This window comes from Primulina eburnea, chromosome 2 (assembly GCF_022965805.1).
Source record: "Primulina eburnea isolate SZY01 chromosome 2, ASM2296580v1, whole genome shotgun sequence".
Taxonomy (NCBI): domain Eukaryota; kingdom Viridiplantae; phylum Streptophyta; class Magnoliopsida; order Lamiales; family Gesneriaceae; genus Primulina; species Primulina eburnea.
Window position 1 is genome coordinate 23,453,632 of NC_133102.1, and position 12,519 is coordinate 23,466,150.

Sequence of the window (12,519 nt, forward strand, 5' to 3'; positions counted from 1 at the left end):
ATTGACGAGAAACGCGAAGAATGGTGCCCGGAAATCCTCGAATCTTCAATCCAAGCGCAAAAGTCTCTCCCAAGCTCCGAGCCGCCTTTCAATGAAGTCTGAATCCCCTCTATTTCGTGCAATAATCATCCCCATGTCATCTCCCTTTTACCACTAAGGTAAGGAATCGGCAAATATATTTTTCCAAAAATAGGTGGCGCTCGGGCGGTAGAATATTACCGCTCGAGCGCCATACTCTCTGTAAAGCACTTGGGGAATGCGGCTTCTCGCGCTCGGGCGGTAGGGAATTACCGCTCGAGCGCCAATCTTTTGTAACTTTTCTCTTCTTGGATCCCGGGTCGCGCTCGAGCGTTAGAAAACAACCGCTCGAGCGCCGACCTCTCTGGATTTCTCCTTGGCATTTAACCTCTCGCGCTCGGGCGGTACAATTTCACCGCCCGAGCGCCAACTCTTCTGCACATTATTTTCTTGACTTGGCACTTGGCTCCGATTTTTGTTTTTCCGGTCATTTTTCCAGCAATTTCGTCACATCCAAGTGAGACACGATCACATGCAAATGTTTACTCTAAAATGAACAAAATGTAAACGAAATGTACGCATGCACAATGCAAACACAGACAAACTAATGCAATAAAACACGTAAAAATCACACATATCAGCTGTACTGAAAAAGTATAGATCCAGAATATCTCCTCTGGACAAATAATCGTTATTTGCCGAAGTTTCATGAACAGCTTCATGTATCCATTTTGGTAGACCTGAAATTTCTGGGAAGCTTGGTGATGTGGTACAAACTGAGGCAAGAGCCCAAATTCATACTAAGCTTTGACCTCTTTTGGATATGAATTTGGTTTCATCCATACCCTAGCTTATTTTCCTGCAACATCAACCCGGATAATAGCTGCGTTAATTCCTACTCTGGTTTTCGATTTCTCTCGATTTCGTTGGTACACCTGTAATGGAGAAATTGTAGCATCATTAGTATCAACCTTAGATTTACCCTTGTGAGTATTAGGTCTAAGGTTGATCTTTTTCTCTTCAATCCCCGAGGTGAAGGGTTGACTTGAGGACTCAAGATAAGGATCTAGAATCTCAATTTTTGTTTCAGCCGACTCATCTGGATATGATCCCGACTTAACACTTGTGCTATAGGTATTTGAATCCCCTGCTCCAGGTTAGAGTCCTATACTCGAAAACTCTCCATTAGGGAAACTAATGGCTTCTCAAAGCCTTGGAGGATAGGCCTTCGTATTACAGACCATAACTGAGTATATGCCTGTAAACATCATGTGATTAGATCGGAGACAATTCTCTTATCGGCTTGTTGTAATCTTCCTGCAACTTCTGCATTTAAGACCAGCTTGTTGATAGGGGGTGTTTTTACGTGTTTATTGCATTAGTTTTAATTGTGTTTACATTGCGCATGCATGCATTTCATTTACTTTTTGTTCATTTTATAGTAATTAATTGCTTTTGATTAGGTCTCACTTGTGTGTGATGGATCTGCAGGAAAAATGATCGGAGAACGAAAATCAGAGTGAAAGGTGGAAAGCTCAAGAATATTGGACAGAACAAGCGGCGCCCGAGCGGTACATTTCTACCGCCCGGGCGCGAGAAGTTGAAGTGCCGAGACAGAACATGTGGCGCTCGGGCGGTACTTTTCTACCGCCCGAGCGCGAATGCTGCACAAGTCCAGCAACTCACAGAAAGTGTGGCGCTCGAGCGGTACTTTTCTACCGCCCGAGCGCCGCCTATTTTTGGAAGATTATTGTGCGCGATTTCTTACCTTAATTTTGGGAGGGTGGCTGATATGGTAAGGCGATTGGTCGACTTTTGAGAATTATTCAGACATATTTTGGAGAGCCAAGGAGTTTTTGAAGAGCTTTTTGCACTTGGATTGAAGATTCGACTGTTTCCGGGCATCGTTCTTCGCAGAATTCGTCACGTCTCGTATTTCTAGTTTATTTTCCGTCATTTAAATATTGTTTTGCTGATTTTCATCATGAATTCTAGTAGCTAACTTTCATATTTGTTGGGATTAAAGGGGATCCTACCCCAAACTTTTAGTTGATTAATTTATATTTTGAGTTGTGCTTTATTCTTGATTGTACTACGATTTTTGTTGTGTCGTTTGAGCGTAGCTAACTTTTACGACAATTTTATATCACGAGTGAGTGCGAGAGAATAACTAGTGATAGGATCGAGTAGTATAATCTGCGGATCTACAATTTGCATAGACATATGAAATTGGATACGTGCCGATAGTCATAGTCCTTAGGGTTGAAAACTAGGGGATTTCATCAATCGAAATGTGGTTCATTCTTGATAAATAATTAAAGACATTTAATTACTTAATTGAGTGAATTAGTTTGACATAGCTCGAGAGAGTGTGTTCAATTGAATAGGAAATCCTGTCGGAAGCGTAGAACACAATCGAACGAATTGATTAATTAATACGGGGTAGGTGAACCAGAATTCCCAACAAATTCTTTTATCATTTGAAATTTAATCCATTGATTTAGCATTCATATTTCATCATTTAATCTTTGAGCTTGTTTATTTAAATTTTCTTGAAATTTATTAGTCATAAAACAAACAATCAAATTTCGTCGCTAAAGTTTTAATAACTAAAATAATACTTGTTAAATACAGTCTCCAGTGGAACGATACTCGTATTCATATACACTATACTATTACTTGACATCGTGCACTTGCGATTACATTTTGAGCATACAAAATCATATTTTCTTGGGGAATTCATAGTGCAAGTTTTGCTCGATCAAGTTTTTGGCGCCGTTGCCGGGGACTGTTAATCTACAATTATATTTTTAGTTATTTTCTTTAGTGTATTTTATTTTTATTGAGCTAACACTCCATATTTTATTCCAGGTATCTTGTCTAGTGCATGCCAAAGTCACTTGACGTGGAGCTTGAGTTCGACCCTGAAATTGAAAGAACTTTTCGCAGGAGAAGACAGCAGCAAAGACTGAAGGAACTGATGGAGAGACACGAGCATGAGCATGAGGAGGAGCGCCGTGAAGAGAGACATATTGAGATGCCACGCCGCATACCAATGTTAGAGTATGCCCAGCCTTCTTTGGATGGTGCACGCCCTAGCATTGTGAGACCTATTGTGCGGGCAAATCACTTTGAAATCAAGCCAGCTATAATCCAGATGATTCAGAACACAGTCCAATTCGGAGGAACTGCTGTGGACGATCCAAACACACACATCGCGGATTTTCTTGAGATTTGTGATACTTTTAAATTTAATGGAGTTTCTGATGATGCTGTTAGACTGCGTTTATTTCCTTTCTCGTTGCGTGATAAGGCTAAAGCTTGGTTGAATTTTTTACCTGTAGGTTCGATCACTACATGGGAGGACATGGCGAAAGCGTTTCTTATCAAATACTTTCCTCCATCGAAGACCATGAAGCTGCGGGCAGACATCACAACATTTGCTCAGTTCGATCAAGAGTCACTATATGAGGCATGGGAGCGTTTCAAAGATCTATTACGAAGATGCCCACATCACGAGTTGCCACTTGGGTTAGTCGTTCAAACCTTCTATTATGGCTTGCTTACTCCTAATCGTACTATGATAGATGCTGCGGCTTGTGGAAATCTATTGAGAAAAACTGCTGAGGAAGGGTATGAGCTACTGGAGGAGATGGTTGCTAGCAGTTATCACCCTCAATCTGACAGGAACAATCAGCGAAAAAGTGCAGGGATTCACCAGGTAACTGATTTATCTGCTATTACTGCACAACTTGATGTTTTAAACAGGAAACAGGATGGCTTGAACATGGGTGGCACGACTATGCGTTTGCAAGTGGTATTCTGTGAGAAATGTGGGGGTGAGCACTATGTGAAAGACTGTCAAGATGACAATCCATTCTATGTGCCCGAAGGAGCACCTGTGCATCAAGTGGGAGTCCAAAACCGCCCAAGGCATGACCCTTATTCAAACACATACAATCCTGGGTGGAGGCAACATCCTAACTTCTCATGGGGCGGTCAAAACAGTCAAACTAGACCGCAAGGACGACAACAATATGGCAAACAACCAATGTACAGATCCGATCCTCCTAGAGAAGAAAAGTCCAACTTGGAGCAAATGATGTCTAAGTTTATTTCATCCACTGAAACTAGACTTCAAAATCAAGATGCGTCGATTAAGGGGCTCGAAACTCAGATTGGGCAATTGGTCAAGATGATAGCAAATCGAGAGCCGGGCACCTTGCCAAGCAACACCGAAACTAATCCAAAAGAGCAAGTGAAGGCCATTGAGTTGAAGAGTGGAAAGATTTTGGAGCCTAGAGAGAAAGAGAAAAGCCAAGTATCGGATGAGCATGCTGAGGCGTCGAAAGGTAAGTCATCTAACTCTACACCAGCACCCATGGCACATCCTAAGATTGTTATCCCCCCGCCTTTCCCTGCAGCATTGAAAATGGCAAAACTAGATGCACAATTCGGTAAATTTCTTGAGGTGTTTAAAAAACTGCATATCAATATTCCCTTTGCCGATGCTTTAATGCAAATGCCTAGTTATGCCAAATTCTTGAAGGACATCTTAGCTAACAAGCGAAAATTGGAGGATCACCTGACAGTGAATTGACTGAGAGTTGCTCTGCTTTGGTACAAAACAAAATCCCACCAAAACTAAAAGACCCAGGGAGTTTTTCTATCCCTTGCATGATTGGTGATGTTTTTTTTCGTAAAGCATTGTGTGATCTTGGTGCAAGTATTAATCTGATGCCCTTATCTGTTTTCAAGAAACTCGGATTAGGAGAGCCTAAGCCGACGAGGATGTCTTTACAACTGGCTGACAGGTCTGTCAAGTACCCCCGCGGAGTGATTGAGGATGTGCTAGTGAAAGTGGACAAATTTATTTTCCCTGCGGACTTCGTGGTGCTTGATATGGAGGAGGATGCGGAGATGCCTCTGATTTTGGGTAGACCGTTCCTTGCAACTGGCAAGGCACTGATTGATGTGCAAGATGGGAAGTTGAAACTGAGAGTGGGCGAGGATGAGATTACTTTCGATGTTTTTCATGCACTTAAGCACACACTGCATTCTGATAGTTGTTTTAGAATTGATGCTTTGGACTCTCTTGTGTCTCATTATGTGCAGGATACTTTTAGGGACCCGGTGGAGGCCACTATCACCACTAAATTGGGAGAAGAGGAATTGGATGAAGAGAAAGCTGAAATCGTGGCACACTTGAATGCCAACCTTCCATGGAGAAAGCCGATGAGGATGCGACTGGAGTATCTAGGAGAACGAAGAGATTTGACCCCTCAAAGGTCAAGCATCGAGGAGCCACCCACACTTGAGCTAAAGCCGTTGCCTCCACACCTCAAGTACGTTTACTTAGGTGAGAATACCACATTACCTGTCATTATTTCTGTAAGGCCCGAGATAATAAAGATGATATTATTTTAATCCGAGAATATGTAATTGGAAACTTTTGGAGTGTTGAATTATATTCCAAGATGTTTGCAATTATTTAGGATTGAAATGGAATTATTTAGGATTGAATTGAATTTAAAAGATTGAGCGGGGGCCAATTTGCAATTAGTGAAAAGTTGAGGGACTAAAGTGCAAATATGGAAAATTGAGTGGGACACTTGTCTTGGTCACCCCATTAACGTGTCATCATTCACTTAAAATTCAGAATTTGCATGAGGGAAAAACCGAAAGCTTCCATAGAAATCCCTCAAGCTTTTATTTTCTTTAAAATTTCGATTTGGCAAGATCCGTCTGTCAGAATTTGAATCCGAACATAGTACCGTGCTCCTCTCGTCAAGAGCTACACAAGGACGTAAGTTTTATTACGTTGAGACAAGATTTGATTTTATGATGTTGTCAGAATTGAATAGAATTCAGATATGGTGTTTATACTACCGTAGATATTATAGAATTGAAGTCAGATTTAGAAACAGACTGTTTATGGAATTTTTATGATTTTCAGAAATGATTTGATTTAGATTTGATATCAGAATTGTGTTATTATTGATTCAGAGTGTACAGATATTGAGATTATAAATTGTACTGAGATTGATTATGAGTTCTGGTATTATATTTGTGATGTTGAGACTGATGGGATTACAAGACTGGGTTATTATGCCATTGAAACATCAGTTGAATTAGATTGATCAAATTCAGATATGATTTAGATTATACCCTGATGTTGTTGATATGAATCAGATGGTATTTTGTTCCGATATTGATCAGATTATGTACTGAGTTGAGTAGTGATCAGAACAGATTGTGAATACAGATTGTGAATTGAATTATACATTGATACAGTATATTTGTTATTGTCATTTCAGATCGGATATGAGCAGACCGGACTTCGAGACTTCGTCTTCCTCAGACGGGGAAGATAAAGGTATAATTCATGTGATATCTGGGAAGATATAACTCAAATCAGATCTCATTTGAGTTTCCCAAACAAATCACATACTAGACTATTATTTATGTTTTGATATGATTGTTTATAGAACTTGTATACAAATCTTGCTATGCTTTGTTTACAGATCTTGTGGCATTGCATTAGAATGATTATGTTTGTTTACAGATTGTGTATTCATGCATTAAGATAGGACAGTCTGGAGATCAGGCAGACTTCTAGATGTTCGGCGATATCTCAGCTTAGGGGAAGATCACCGCCCCTTTGTAGATGTAGATACAGATCAGGCCGAAGTCTAGGAATAAGACGTACAGCACCTCGATTGGTAGGGTAGGTGACAGATAGTGACGTCTTATTCACACCGGGATCCCTAGAGTTATAGATCGAGTCAAGTCTAGACATGATTTGATTAGAACTGCATGCTTATATGGATGTGGCTCCTAGATCGTGGGACCCATCATTACTGCTTTCAGTTGGGTTAGCATGTTTTATGATTAAGATTGTTTATATGCATGTTTATCTGATTTGAGTTGCATGCTACATTTGATTAATTTCATAGATTATGAAATAGATTGTTTTTATACGTGATAACATGTTTTATAAATTAGTTTGTTTATATACATGCTTACCATGTTTTATACTGGGATTTATTCTCACCGGAGTTATCCGGCTGTTGTCTTGTTTTGTATGTGTGCATGACAACAGATGGGGCTGGATCAGGGTCGAGATGACGATGAGAGAAGACGAGTTAGCGTGGTGATTCCGGACTTGTAGCAGACTTAGTTTATTACTTGAATTTAGTAATTGAACTTTAGACTTAGGTTGTACAGTATTGTACTTTTCTACTGAACTGTAGTTCTTATACAGAGATGTATATTGTTTATATTCCATTACCTTCCGCAGTTACATTTTAAAAAGAAAAATTTTTAGACCCTGTTTTATCTTAATTGATAATTGAATCCCGAAGATGATTAATAAGACAGATCAGCGTCCGGGTCCCCACAACAGGTGGTATCAGAGCGATAGATCCTTTAGAGGCAGATAATCAGAGCTGATAGTTCCTTTAGCGATAGATCTATTAGATTGAAATAGAAGAGAATGTACGGGGTAGATGAATTTTCTTTTCTTGCATGTGTGTGCTAGCATGAGATTGATTATAATGCTGATTGACATTGTGATGCTAGCATGAAACTATGTGTTACTGCTTTGAGATACATGTTTACCTGATTATTTGATTTAGATTGGTATTATGTATCACTAAGTATGAATCAGATCTGATTCCCGATCAGCAGTAAGATGATCAGAGAAAGATGAGAACATATTGGTTGTACTGGGTTGCTAATGTTTTTGGTAATCAGATATACCTCCTAGAAGAATTCCAGAAAAGGGCAGTACTTCATATGATCAGACAGGTAGGTCAGAACCTAAGATCGATGTGTCAGAGACTCAGATAGAAGCTCAGTTGAAGAGATTCCAATCGTTTCAACCGCCGGTTCTGAAAGGAAATGAGACGTCAGCAGATTGTGAGAATTGGCTTGAGGAGACAGAAATGTTATTTGATTTCTTTTGTTTCACAGATGAGTGTAGAATTAAACTGATTGAGAACCAGTTGCAAGAGACTGCCAGAAGATGGTGGTTACTGACCAAAGGAGCTTTAGAACAGAATCGTTCAGTAATATCGTGGAAAATCTTTAGATTTGAATTTTATCAAAGATTTTTCCCTATATCATACAGACAGGATAGAAGTGCAGAATTTACAAACCTGAGACAGAATCAGATGAGTATTGATGAGTATTTGGCACAGTTCTTCACCTTATTACGTTTTACCCCTCTTGTGGCTAAGAATGATGATGCGATGTCTAGCCAGTTCATTCAGGGATTGAATCCTGAGATACGTACATTGGTGAATGTAAAGCAATCGAGTAGTTTTGCTGATACATTGAACAGAGCCAAAAGAGCATAAACGGTGCTGATAGGACAACACGGAGCATCGTTTGATCTTCCAGCACCGAATCCACAACTACCGCCTTCCAGAATTGAGATTGGCAGCATCAGTAGTAAAAAGAAAGAACCATTGAAGATCGAAAAGAAACAGTTTAAGAAGTTAGGAGGTGGACAAAGTAGTTCATCTAGCTCCCGTATTTCCAGTTCGAGTTATACTGGAGTATACTGCAGAACTTGCAGAGGAAGACATTCCACAGAACACTGCCAAGGAGTACTTAGTAGATGCAATGTTTGTAAACAGTCGGGACACTTTGCGAGAGTTTGTCCTCAAAGAGGTTCTCGAAGATTTTAGGGAGCAGAGTCATTGGTAATAATGACAGAAGAACAGACCCAGAACATCATAGGTACTATTTCTTTATGATTATATTGCATATGTATTGATATGTACTAATGCATTCTTTATGAGTATCTATGATTGATTAGCATGGAGATATGCTATACCTATTGGGTTTGTTGTACTGTAGTATTGTTTTCCTTGATTGTTGAGGAAAATGATGATATCTAAGATTTTTATGATAGATATATACTACAGTAAGATAAGAATGAGACGGAGTTAGATTGGGCTGTACTTGTGTATGTTGATCTGATTTGATTGCAAATTGATATTAAGATGATAAACAAGTACAGAGATATAGTAGAAATTGTTCCAGAAATAGTAAGATTCAGACCAGATCTGACTGATAAACGGAGATTTTCCGATAAGGATTCTAGATTCAGAATTCCTTTAATAGATGCATTGTTTATGACTCGATGAATACAGAAAGGAACAGATAGTATCCTTATGTATTCAGTAGACCCACTGAAATCGAGTCTAGCAACTACAGATTTGATAGTGACGTAAGGGTTGATTGATATTTGCCTAGATAAGATTTCAGATATGTTTGATATCAGAAAGGTAGATTTCAGAATTGAATCGATACCAGGTAATGGTTATATACTAGAATTCAGTACAGAATGATATTGAAGATTAATAGAAGGGTACAAATTGCTAACTCTTAGATTCAGGGATATTCTGATGATTTTATGCTTATTATATCTATGATATTTGATATGTTAGCAGTATCTAATTGGTTGAATTGAATATTTGAAGATTTTATTGAATATTCAGATAACCGCGATTATTGTATACAGAAATTGGTCAGGTATGAATCATAATTGAAACAGATTGTATTCAGCATATGTGATATCTGCAGTTTGTATAACGATTGATTTGCACAGTTGAGACAGAAATCAGCGACTGTAAACGACACAGGTATCAGATATATCAGAATTAGCAGAAATATCAGAAAGTCAGAATTACTGAGTTTTGCAGATTTTCTTATTCTCTTATTATGTTATATATGCTTTATGAGTTTTCTTAAACTCACTAGATCTGTATAGGTTGTTTTTATCTCGAATCTGATTGATATTACTATGGTTTGCATGTATATTTGATACAGAATATTGTAAACAGTTGAGAATTGCAACAGTTCAGAAATGTGATATCAGAATGTTTCAGAATTGTATAACAGAATTTGATATCTGTAATCAGAGCCGAATACCAGGTAGGTATTTCTTCTTTACTTTATATTATTAACTGATTGTTTATACAGAATAGTTCGAATCTGAAAGCACAGATAGTGTCAGAAATGCACAGTAGTGGATTCAGTTTTCATCCTGATGTTTGATAAGGTATGATATTCGAACAGATAGCTGTGATATAAACAGATTAAATCAGTTATGGCAGAATTGGTACCGAAATGTTGGCAGAAATGGTACTGATATGTCTGAATTGCTAACAGAAGAGGACAGAAAGATAGGAATCAGAAGATTATTACAGATTTTGTATATTTCTGAATAGAAATGGGAGTACATTTCTATGGCTTTCGTAATGAAATTACCGTCATTTTCTTTAGATTGAGATATGATATGATTATGATTGAAAGATTACTCAATCTATATCTATCAGTTTGTACCAGATTACGTACCAACAGAACTAAATGACATAGATCGATGTCAAAGAAATGTTCAGATAGAACAAAACATTTAAGTAGATTATATCAGATTGTGATTATGATTGAGTTTGTACTTATTATAGAAGATATCATGAGCTCTCTCTCGCAGATTTTTCACAGATTGACAGATAGTCAGAGGATATTATCCAGATATTGGAAGATATTGGCAGAACTTTAGTACTGGATGTTAATACTCAGTATTACGATTTATTGTCACTGTATGATTTACTGTATGACAATAGTTATCCAGATAGTTCAGAATGGACAGATTTAAGACAACCAACGTCGGATGATGACGATTGGTATTGGAAAATGAAGATAGAAATTATCTTTGATTGGGATAAACAAATGGGATAACAACTACTGGTATTTCTTTGTTATGAACTGTGATGGGTCTATACGGATGTTGTATAACCAACAGGGCAAGATTGATTTTGTCAGAGTTAGTTTAAGAAGTATTATGATAGTATACTTTATGAAGTCTTATTCCAGATTTGAAATCAGAAATTGATACAAGAAAGAGATTTCAGAATGGATTCATTAAGATGAGAGTTTGATTTAAACTCTGTTATACATTTCTTCTGTTATATATGAAGTGATTGTTTTGCGAGTTCGAGGACGAACTCAGATCTAAGAGGGGGAGAAATGTAAGGCCCGAGATAATAAAGATGATATTATTTTAATCCGAGAATATGTAATTGGACACTTTTGGAGTGTTGAATTATATTCCAAGATGTTTGCAATTATTTAGGATTGAAATGGAATTATTTAGGATTGAATTGAATTTAAAAGATTGAGCGGGGGCCAATTTGCAATTAGTGAAAAGTTGAGGGACTAAAGTGCAAATATGGAAAATTGAGTGGGACACTTGTCTTGGTCACCCCATTAACGTGTCATCATTCACTTAAAATTCAGAATTTGCATGAGGGAAAAACCGAAAGCTTCCATAGAAATCCCTCAAGCTTTTATTTTCTTTAAAATTTCGATTTGGCAAGATCCGTCTGTCAGAATTTGAATCCGAACATAGTACCGTGCTCCTCTCGTCAAGAGCTACACAAGGACGTAAGTTTTATTACGTTGAGACAAGATTTGATTTTATGATGTTGTCAGAATTGAATAGAATTCAGATATGGTGTTTATACTACCGTAGATATTATAGAATTGAAGTCAGATTTAGAAACAGACTGTTTATGGAATTTTTATGATTTTCAGAAATGATTTGATTTAGATTTGATATCAGAATTGTGTTATTATTGATTCAGAGTGTACAGATATTGAGATTATAAATTGTACTGAGATTGATTATGAGTTCTGGTATTATATTTGTGATGTTGAGACTGATGGGATTACAAGACTGGGTTATTATGCCATTGAAACATCAGTTGAATTAGATTGATCAGATTCAGATATGATTTAGATTATACCCTGATGTTGTTGATATGAATCAGATGGTATTTTGTTCCGATATTGATCAGATTATGTACTGAGTTGAGTAGTGATCAGAACAGATTGTGAATACAGATTGTGAATTGAATTATACATTGATACAGTATATTTGTTATTGTCATTTCAGATCGGATATGAGCAGACCGGACTTCGAGATTTCGTCTTCCTCAGACGGGGAAGATAAAGGTATAATTCATGTGATATCTGGGAAGATATAACTCAAATCAGATCTCATTTGAGTTTCCCAAACAAATCACATACTAGACTATTATTTATGTTTTGATATGATTGTTTATAGAACTTGTATACAAATCTTGCTATGCTTTGTTTACAGATCTTGTGGCATTGCATTAGAATGATTATGTTTGTTTACAGATTGTGTATTCATGCATTAAGATAGGACAGTCTGGAGATCAGGCAGACTTCTAGATGTTCGGCGATATCTCAGCTTAGGGGAAGATCACCGCCCCTTTGTAGATGTAGATACAGATCAGGCCGAAGTCTAGGAATAAGACGTACAGCACCTCGATTGGTAGGGTAGGTGACAGATAGTGACGTCTTATTCACACCGGGATCCCTAGAGTTATAGATCGAGTCAAGTCTAGACATGATTTGATTAGAACTGCATGCTTATATGGATGTGGCTCCTAGATCGTGGGA

General features: G+C 37.8%; 1 non-coding gene across 1 annotated transcript; it reads right to left on the reverse strand.

Moving 5' to 3' along the window:
* Positions 1-3,434: 3,434 nt before the first annotated feature.
* On the reverse strand, positions 3,435-3,540 carry LOC140824858 (small nucleolar RNA R71). The gene has a single exon (XR_012116477.1). It is a non-coding gene; the product is annotated as a small nucleolar RNA R71 (small nucleolar RNA).
* Positions 3,541-12,519: the final 8,979 nt, after the last annotated feature.